Source organism: Bactrocera oleae, chromosome 6 (genome assembly GCF_042242935.1).
Source record: "Bactrocera oleae isolate idBacOlea1 chromosome 6, idBacOlea1, whole genome shotgun sequence".
Classification (NCBI taxonomy): Eukaryota; Metazoa; Arthropoda; class Insecta; order Diptera; family Tephritidae; genus Bactrocera; species Bactrocera oleae.
This window is the reverse complement of record NC_091540.1, coordinates 71280150-71291303: the sequence shown is the minus strand read 5'-3', so window position 1 is coordinate 71291303 and position 11154 is coordinate 71280150. Positions and strand designations below refer to the sequence as shown.

Sequence of the window (11154 nt, the reverse complement as noted above, 5' to 3'; positions counted from 1 at the left end):
ATTATTCACATATATACACGTTTGCAAGTACCCATCGCCACAAAAATCCACATTATTGTGCATAATTTTCCATAATTTGAAACTAATTCAAGTATTTTATTTGATAATTATGATTGTGGTTGTTTTTGTGTTATTGTTATTGCTTTGCTTGACACTCGCCCAGTTTTTACGAAATTTAGTACGAATACGTCACGAAGTTTTGACACGCATTTCTGTGTTTAAAGCTCGTTCCGGACTAGCACCCATGTGAACTGACACACTTCCTAGTTTTAGAGTATTCTTTACTGTTATAAGCATACATAAGTACATTCTCTATGCAATCGTTAAATGTTATGCACCGGAAACATTAATTACTTGTTTAACATTATTATAGTTTTGGCTTCCGTTATTAAAAAGTTAATTCTCTAAAGGTGTTTCGGTTATTGATATTACATGGTTTGGTTTGTTTCATTTTTAACATTTTATAGTTGCAAATAATGTGGTATTTAGTACATGCTCAACTGACATAGAAATTTCGATCCGGGATTTGAAACGCCTTCTTATTTTTAATTTTTCTCACCATTTTTTAAGTAATGTAAAATTTGTTCGGTTGAAAACTGAGATGTGTATTTTTGTGACACTAATAGCATAAAGGCTAGCTGGAGTACATACATTTTGTAGCGCCACATACTTCAGTTTGAGGTTTTATGTTTACTATAATTTCAACATTAATTAAAGCCTTTTAACTGGGGATTTTGGAAAACTCTGCGCGATACAGCTAAATGTTTGAAATTCTGTCGAATTTTTTATTTATTATAATAATAATTATCACTTTTCATGCGTTATTAAAATACAAAGTGCTTGCTTAAATACACAAAATTTAAGGCTACCTATCGCTCAATGCTACGACAGATTCATGATACATATATACAATACATACAAGTTGGTTGAAAAGTTTCTGCGCTCGAAATGAAAAAATACTGTTTTTGGTACGAAATATATTTTTTATTCAATATAATCAACGGTGCGTTTTGAAGGTGATGACTCTTTATACACTTCTAACAATTGTTAATAAATTTTCTTTGCTTTTAAACCTTTCAAAACAAAGAATCTAATCACTGATCTTCAATATTTTCCATATTAAAAAATACTCTGACACGTCAACTTCAAATGGCTTGTAAACAAAGAATTAATTGACAGAAAGACTTGCAACTTTGCATGTGTTCTCACGACAGACGTACCAACTTGCGAAAAAAGATTTGGAGATAGTAGTGCTATTTCTTGGTAAGACCAACCAACTTTTCAACCAACCTGTACATATAATATATGTTAAATGTTTGCTTTTATATCATTTTTCACGGATTAATAAAATCGGCAATATTTACCAATATTTTGTATTTAAAGGTCTACTTGTTGGTTATTATTATTAACCAATAATATTTTATTTTTAATTGTCTTTTCACTATTTTACATATGTTGATATGTAAGTATGTAGTTAAATATTTGCCGCAACATTAAAGTGCATATTTAAATGAGAGAAAGGCCCTTTTATCCATAAAATGCATCTAAATGTAGTAAACTTTATTATCTGCGATTTAATTACAAAACTCTCATGACAGATGTGACTTACATATGTGCCGGTGTGTTTGTATGTCTATTTGTATGTTATGTTATGCTTATTGTCCACCTTTCCAAGGCGACGTGAATGACCGCACAAACGAGCGAAATGCTAAAGTAACAAATAAACTTCAATCCAAAGTCGGTACAAAACTCCACAATGTTAACGGGCAGGCTGTCCCAGTCAGACGATAAGCAAGCAAATATTTGAATAGGCCGAGTTGGTTCGCCAGTTGAGTGGATGGGGGCGAGTGTGGGGTGTTGGGAGCTGCAGGGATGACCGCCCTGCACTTGCGCTTGTGTGTATTTACTCGAAGTGGTGCGGATGCGTCAGGGTTGCTGGCGCATTTTGCATAATATGCAAATTCGACAAGCATAGCAAATTCTGTTTCAAATGAGTGACCATACACACACACACACACACACACCACCATACGTATGTGTATGAATGTACATATGCAAAGCACATTAATGTATGAATTTATTTATTTTGTGCGCATACATACATACATACGCTGTATTTGCGTTTTTATGTGCAAGTGTTTGGCCCTGCCATAGTCTGAGCTGTCCCGTGTTGCAGCGCGCCAAATATCGATTTCTTCGCTAATGCAAATACTCTTATAAACATATTTTTATAAACTCACATACATAAGCATATTCCCCTACAAGCGCACTCACCCCGCCGTCGACTTAGTCACACGTTTGCTGACTTTTGCACACAAGTTTTCACACACAATCGACTTTAATAGCTGAAACTGTCGATTTATTCTGTTTTTTCGACATCTCACACCAAATCGCATTGGGATAGTCTTAGAAGGTTCTCGCACACACATGCTCGCTTGCACATATTTTTCGACGTTTTGTTGCAAAATTGAGTAGCAGCCGCAGCTGCAGCTTATTTGCCGCTTATTAGCGGGAGGTGTTGCAGTGGCGCTGCGCCCTCTAAACGGGGGTAGAAATGCTTGAGACAGACGGCTGGGCCGATAAAACTTCAGGTTCAATAATTCTTTGAACGGCGGCTCGTCATTGACTGGCACGTGACTGCAGCGGATTTAATATGTTTTTGGGATTGCTTCCTTTTTGTTGCACATTGTGTGCGGCTGGTTACAGTGTAGGAGGTGTGAGAGCGTGCTTGAAAATTGGCAGTAAACAGCTCATGTGCTCATAAGTATTTCCCGTGACCAAAAACAAAAAACAAGAATTCATTAACTTTGTATACAAAGTCGCAGTGGTTTCATTGAACGGCAGTCTCAACTTACAAGGTTCAGAGCTCTTAGGGGTTACTTTTATGTAAAAGTCACTGGGAGCTTAATTTTTAAAGTTATACTTGAGGGTGAAGACCACATTTTAGTAAAAAAACATTTATTTAAAAAATTACTGAGGAAAGAATTCGAATTTTGTGGGTTCTTTTCGAAAAGCAAATAAGCTGTACTTCTTGTATAAAAGGTTCCTAAACGAAGCAATTCAGTTATGCGTTCAATTTGCCACTCTCAAAAGTTTGGCGAACCGAAGGCAATTGATGTAAACATAACAAGATTTTTTGATGATGTTTGAATTTTCATTATATCAGTTTCAACATTGTTTCTTATGGAATCAAGCTTTCTTAAATATTAAATTACCTTCTAATATCCAACAAAAAATATATATGTATATGTGAAAGTTCGAGTGTGCGAAATAATACACACACACTCATATTGTATCACCATACAATCGAAATTTCCCAACTCATACAAAGGAAAACTATTTTCACACAACAAAGAAATGGAAAAAATATTATTTTACTTAAATTGTCATTATTGGTCACATGGGAAAATTCAACTGGGAGTTTTCGATTTTTACAATTCTCGCACACAATAACGCCACTGCCTGCAGCTCTCGTCTCAGTGAAATTCCCGATTTCTGGTTTACAAATTGTCTTTCATTACAATTGCTACCTCGCAGTGACGATATTGTTTTAGGAGTTGTTTTGTTGCCGGGGAAGGCGCCCGGCTGCCAACTTCAAGCACAACCCTTTGTCTTCAACAACAACCCTGCTGAGGTTTCTTTTCATGTTGATAGCTTTAATATGTGTATGTGCATGTGTGCATGAATGTCGGTAAGTAAATTACAACTAGTGTAATTGCAGTCTGCCAACCACCACCCAACACCTGGTGGCAGTCCCGTGTGCATGTGGTCGGCAAACAATTTTTAGTTTGACTGCTGCAGCTGAAGTCGATAAGCTGCTGCGGAGTAAAGTAAAACGGATGAAAATATGTGCATATGTACGAAGCCATGGCCTTGAATAGCAATTCTATTGATTTTATCTGGAATTCAAGATTCATTTGGTACATGCCGTATCTCTATGATCTCTTTAGAAGAGGCAAATGGGAATTTGTACATATTTACATGTGTATGTATGTATGTATTATACAATATGAAATATGATAGTCAAATTGTTTACTATTAAGGGATCGGGGACACAAAATTATAAGGTTTTCTTGGTTTTTTTCATGTGAAATATTCTAAGAAGCGATGGAGCAGTCGTAAGACTTTTTCTGCATTCTGGCTAAACAAATTTTCGCTTCGTCGACGCGAATTGTGAAAATACAAAATTGTTAAATTTAGGTTTAAAAATTAGATTTATGTATAATCAAGCCACAAAATATTTAAGTCGCAGTCTCGTACTCTGATTTTATTGAGCCACTGTGCATAGACACTTCTTTGATAAAATGTTAAGCATTCTTGTGCCCACTGTCATTCAAAGAGAATATCAAAGTTTTGTTTCTCTTCATATTTATCAGTACGCGGTCTACTCACTCTTTCTCTCTCTCTCTCTCTCTCTCTCTCTCGCTCTGAGCAGCATGGAATTTACACTGCCTGCAGTCGCTCATGCAACGCCACTGGAAGTGTTGCTGCTGTTGCTGATAGATGAATATTGTCTGCAACATATTTCATTCGTTGCAAAGAATTTGCTGATGGTTGCTCAGTGTTTTGTATGTAAATGCGTAAATACATATGTTCAAGAGTAAATATCCACATATTGGATACGGCGCCAGTGTTGTTAAAACCTCGTATTGTTAAAATTATTGTTTATGCTGTGGTAAAATATAGACATGCACTTTTGCATAAGCTCGTTAATTTATGGTAAAGAAATATTGTGGCAGCAATAGTTTTTGGTGGCATTCGCGGATTATTTCATAATTAACTAAAGCAAAGTCTTTCTCACCCACTCAACAGAGTGAAACGTTAAAATTGACTAAACCACTAACAGAAATTTATTTCCTCTATCCGGTGGCTATTCGAGTAAGGTGTGTGTGTGTTTGTGGCTTACGGCAGCAGTGTATTAGAGCAAGGTAAGCGCAAAAACTGTTTGTCCGCAAATCAATCAATTCAATGATTACTTGGCGACTGGAAGTGAAACGTACCTTTCACATAGTTTATTTATCTATTTAATTTTTGTGTGTATGTTTTGTTAACTGAGTTCGACGAACTGGCGTCTGTGATTCATCCAAACAAGAAATCCTAAGCCACCACTGTGTCCTTTGCTTCCACTAGCTTCCAAGCAACAAAAGCAAAAATAATTTCCACATACATACGTACACACATATATGTACGAGTATACAAATATACATACGCACATGAACGTGGTGGTGAGTGCGCAGAAAAGAGGGTTGGTTGGTGGCTTCACGAAATTAGTCGCAATTTTACTTTGCTTTCCGTTTTTCGCGGTGCTTTTTGCTATGCTTTTCGTTTGTCTTGTTTTCTTTCGTTTGCAGCGCGCAGCCTATGCTTGCGTAGTTTATTGTGGCAAGAAGCCATCATCATTTCTATTTTGCTATTCAAGGATTATTTTAACTTCTTTTTTAGTAAAGGTTTCTTTTATTTTTCTTTCTTACCTTGGTTTATTTTGTCGTTAGTTTGCTTTATCTTTTAACTTTATTTTGAATATTTTCTCATGTCATCTTTGATTTTCATTTTCATCACAGAGTATATGGTGCAACATCCACGGAAGAACACATATTACATATGTATGTATATATGTATGTACCAGCTTTATAAATAAACGTTTGTAAGTAAATGTGTGAGTAGTAAGAGTACAGTTGGCGGCGGGTTGCAACTTGTCTGCTGCTTGCAGGCTGCCGCTCGCCAGTAGGGGTGATGTGATGTTTTACTCGCCGCTAGAGATTTATCAGATGCATTTGCATACTCATATTCATATATGTATGTATGTATACATGCACATGTTGTTCGCCCATATGGACATTATTTGTACTTTTCTCTGTGATTTGAAATTCATTGTAACTTTCGAGTCAATAGTTGGCAAGGATGACCAAGTTAATGTTGGCACAGATGTTGCAAATAGTGTTGATGAATACGTATGCATACATAAATATGTACACTTGCATGTACATACATGTGTTCATAAGCTTTTTTGTTTATTTTTGCAGTAGGTGCTGGGCCAGTGAATAGTTGCAGTAACACTGAATATTTTGAGACTTTTTAAAACTTCGGGAAGAAGTAAGTCTAAAATTCAAACGAATGTATGGTGGGTGAGTGGTTTAAGTGCATACTTGTAATAGATCCGAACCAACAAAAAAAAACATAATTTTCACGTATTATTATCGCCTTGATTATTTTCAAGGTTCTTTTGAGACATGCATGTCAACCCATTCATCCCATTACACATACCCTTGTTATAAGCCTCGGGCTTTTCGGTTTCGGCTCATTTTTTGACAGTTGCGACATCATATTCATTAGGGTGTTTAGGAGCAAAATTTTTTTTTGCTAAACCTGAGGGTAAAATCTATAGATTATAAAATAAAAAAGAATTGTTTCCAAGTTGATAACTTTTAATTGGCCAGAAAGAGGACTCTCTATATGTTAAATAATTTTTATGTCCAAAAAAAATTTTGTATAATCTACAGATTTTACCCTCAGGATAAGCAAAGAAAATAATTTTTTTTCTCGCTCCACACTAATATTCATGAACCCATGTCTCCTTACCAGTAAACCTTTTGCGACCTCTAGTCATTTTTGCCGAAAGATTGAGATTGTTTTTGTATGAGTGAAGTATTGACACGCTTCATACCTGAAACACTTACCATAATGGTTCAGACTATAAGAGATGTTGAGATCCACTGTTATTTCTTTAATGCCAATAGGTCGATTTTCAAGCACTGTTTCTTTAATTTTTTCGATGTTATCGTTAACAACCGAGGTGGATGAACGACTCGCATGAGGTAAATTTTCAAAGACTTCAAGGCCTTCATTGAATGCTTTGTGCCAATCAAATATTTGTGTTCGTTAAAAAGTAGACTCCTCAAAACCCTTCTGCAACATGTATGTAGAAAGACTTACACGTTTCGTTCATTTACAAGGTTTTACTGCTATTAAAAGCCATTGAGACCGGTAATAAACATTTTATAACGTGTAACATGCATACATAAATTTGGTATAGTATGTCGGTAAGTACATTTGACATACAAGCAGTGTTCTGTTACCGCAATGAGAAATGCAAAAAGGCAAAAGCTATCTATTGTGTCTGTACATCTAAGTAAGTACAAAATGTAGCCACATATATATGTATTTATGTACATATTTACACATATACATATATGTATGTATTATAGATGTGTAATTCCATGCAAACAAAAATGAATTTTCGCATTGTGGTATTGAATTAAGTGTCATTTAGAAATAGTTGAGGCCAGTATCCCACGAAGACTTCATTACAAAAACGCACTGAAACATAAAATAAATCAAATGCACTCAAGTACTGTCAAACGAAATCAAAATTCGCATTAAGCTGAAGTGAAAATATCGATAATTTGCGTTCGCACTTCGTGCAAGGACCAGAATTGCCACATAAATAAAAAAAACCAAAAGTGCCGTTTCACATTGGGATGCAAAAGAGTCTGATGTTTTTCAAATTTTCTTTTGGTGTCGCTCTGGGCATTCACACGGTCAAAAAGAGTCCAGCAACTCGAGTATAGTTTTTCTGCATTCCTTTTCACAAAATGTTCGTAAATATTTGTGCGGTTCGACTGCGCAACACCGCGCAACACTGCGTGCTGCGTATTTCATTTGTATGTTGAGATGATGGTCACACATTTTGCTTGCAATGAATTACCATGAATATGGTAGAACAATATGCATAATACAAGTACCTACCCGCTAAATAGTTTCAAAAAAATACTAAAGACGGGAATTCCCTAATCCACAAGAATGTATTGAATATCCGCTACTAATATTTTCAAGGCCAAATTTATAATAGGAATTTCCTAATCTTTAAGTATTAAAAACTCATAATTTCTTTACTCCATAATCTATATCTTAATATTTACAATTTGTCATAATATTTCTATTATTCTATGCATACGTATTTGCATATTACATACAAAAATAGATAACAGAACTCAAATTTGCGATCGAATTCATTTGAAACCGAGCGCTCTTGAAACCATTCAAAGGATTTGAAAGTGAAAAGGAATGCTGAAAAGGGTAGCAGCGAGCTGTTACGAACAAGAACACAAAGCGTGCCACCCGAACACGAGTGGCACGGCCCCTTCGTCTTTCCTTGTCGTCCCCTCGCCCACAATAAACTGGTATGAGACTCTTTTGCGTCCCAATGTGAAACGGCACAAACAAAACCAAAATTCAAACATAAAATGGCAGTTAAACACTTCACTGTCTGCTGCGTCCATAACACTTGTACGCCTGGGTAATGAAAAACTGACAGCAAGGGCACTCTTCACCCCCTTTCAGTTTGCGGATTTTCCGAGTTCGCTTGTATGTTGTTGGTGGGGTGATAAATATGTGCATAAATAAGAATTATTACCGGCATGATACAATTTATGTGAATAAATGATTGCTGAACCTGCTGCAGTGGTCGTAGCTGTCGGCCGAAAGATGCGAAGTGTATTTTTGGCCCATCTTTTAGGGTGGATTTAAAGTTGGTGCAATTCGTTATTAAGATATAATTTTTCTATGGGGTGTATTTTGTGCCAAAAAAGATGCTTTAATAAAGAACTCGTAATAAATAATAAATCAGCTTTGCAACCCGATGGCTAATCGGTATAGCTAGATGATATTTTTTTTGTAATTTAACTGCAAGAAACACTGTAACTCGGGTAGTTCCATTCCAGTGTTTAGCAACAATGCATTAATCTGAATAAGAAAACAAAAAATAAAACAAAACATGAACAATATAGTTTACATATTGGAAAACTTTCAAGTTCAAATTCTGAATCTGAAGGCTTCAAAGATCACACCCAAGGATATAAAATTTGTTTAAGCTGCGAAAATTGCCCTTACCTCGTTTTGTTTTGATGTCGTGAAAGAAATTTTCGGAACCAATACAAAATCAAATATGGTTCACACGATTTTTTCAGGGCTCAAGGACGTGATATCAAAAAAGCTATATGCTTAGAACCTTGGAACATTCACGAAATAGGTATATATGTATGTACTGCAGAAGAGTAACTCTGGCATACCGGTATTTCTTTACCAAATAACAACTCGAAATGGGTTTCTTATATTGTATTATTTCCTACTCGTAATTGGGCAATAAAAATATACAAGAGAACAAAAAATAAAATTAAAATAAAACAGAAATAAAATAAAAATAAAAATCTAAAGGAAACAAGCACTTTTGATGTCCCATGTTGCAACATGCAACATCTAGTGCAAGTCGCGCCGCAGCTGTAGGGCCCTCAGTTGTTATTTTAATGTGGTAATAGTTTTTTCTTTATTTTGTTGTTGTTATTTGTATTATTTGTGAGTTGCCAGTTGCGTTGACAGCAGAACAATACATCAAATTCACTCAACCATAATAATAAAAACCCAACTGACCAACTAAACTGGTAACTAGCTGTCTACGGCTCGGTTGAGCGTTCAAAGGGTTGGGAACCTTTTGTGCTTTATGAGATTCTCACTAAATACGTCGTAATCAGTTGATAGGAAATCAAGAAAACATTTCTCATATATCGCCTAACTTCAAATGAACAAAACAACGAGCCCATAAACACTTAGATACATACTAGATAAAGACAGACATACAAACACACATCTGTGTGTTTATGAAGACACCTCAAGACGGCACAACTCAAGAAAATACCTGACAGCTTAATAATATCCAAGTAGAATTCAATTTAATTGTCAAATTAATTATTTTCTCACGTATAATTACTTAAGTCAAGTCCATGAACTTCTCACTTACTTATATATATATGTACAAGGTATATATATAGTGTACATAAGCATTGTACATATTACAGCAAATAGTTACATAAAAAAACAAAAAAAAAGAACAATGTGTACATAAATAGGCGTAAATGCTGTAAAAATCACAATTGACTTTTTACAAAGCCAAACAACAATGCATTTATGTTCAACGATCTGGTCGAGCTGTAAGCTTTCATGTCAATTCGGTTGAAGTCGACGCTGAAGCCGCTTTGAATTCAACTTCATCAATTTTCATTTATATGCCTATTGATCTTTGTAATCAGTGAACACATAGTGTGAGTCTTACGTATACCACTTCACATGCCGCTGTGCTCATCTACGCCCAGAAAAAGAGATACCGACAATTCAATGGTTTATAGGTACAGCAAACCATCCGGCAATGACTTAAGTTTGCGTAATCAATTATATATGGACTTGCTGGAGAGCATACATATGTATGTACATGTACTAGATAATATTACTTATAACATATATGCTCCGGTTTAACTTCTCTCCAATTGTAGAACGATGACGGATTGATGTGAGAAGAACAAGAGCCCATGTTCTTACGCTTTCTTTGCTGTTGGTAAGGAATACGAAATTATGTATTAAATATCAGATACAATCTGCGTGACTTTCTTCATATGAAAACTAGAATTTAAATAAACCTAATTCGGCTAGAGGTGTGTATAAGAGCAAATATTACGGAAATGTGACGTCTGCTGAAGTATTTGAATTTAACTCGCGACATGATAAAAATCAACCGTGTGCAGATAAAACCTCTACCGAAGGTGAAGCGGGGGTTTGATTAAGCCAAGGAGATCACTTAAAAACCCCAACAAAACAATACTTCTTTTGTTAAAAAACCAGCGCTTAGATTTAGCAATTTGTTTTAGTTTCTTAATTTGTTCAGTTTTTACTTAATTGCATGAATACTTGTAATACTAATCAGTTTTCTGGTGCACTTTGACTCTCCCATTAGTTTGCTTCCGGTAATCATGTTTTGATCTTGTCAGAAATGAAACCGTTTCAATTAACACAAGAATTGCCGCCGTTTCAAGTTTCAAATTAATACAGATATGATGCAGTCTTTCGTTGCCTTTTGATGCACTTTTAGGTTATGCCTTCGTTCCACTGTGTTGCTGTGGTCACACTGGAAGATTTCTATTTTTAGCCTTAGGAGTATGTATGTGTGTTTGTATTGAAATCTTGCGTGTCAATTAAGTTTATGTTGTTTGTCTGTCATTTTCATTGTTATTATTGCTTTCATGTTCAGCTGATCTGGGAGAGATTAAATTTAATAACCATCAAAATTGTTGTCAACGGTCGCTTGCCTAACGAGTTGTTGGTGGTTTT

The 11154-nt window shown here is 35.5% G+C and overlaps 1 long non-coding RNA gene across 1 annotated transcript; it reads left to right on the top strand.

Moving 5' to 3' along the window:
- The first annotated feature begins 9934 nt into the window (after positions 1-9934).
- LOC138857876 (uncharacterized) lies at positions 9935-10509 on the top strand. Its single transcript, XR_011397098.1, has 2 exons — positions 9935-10253; positions 10323-10509. It is a non-coding gene; the product is annotated as an uncharacterized lncRNA (long non-coding RNA).
- Positions 10510-11154: the final 645 nt, after the last annotated feature.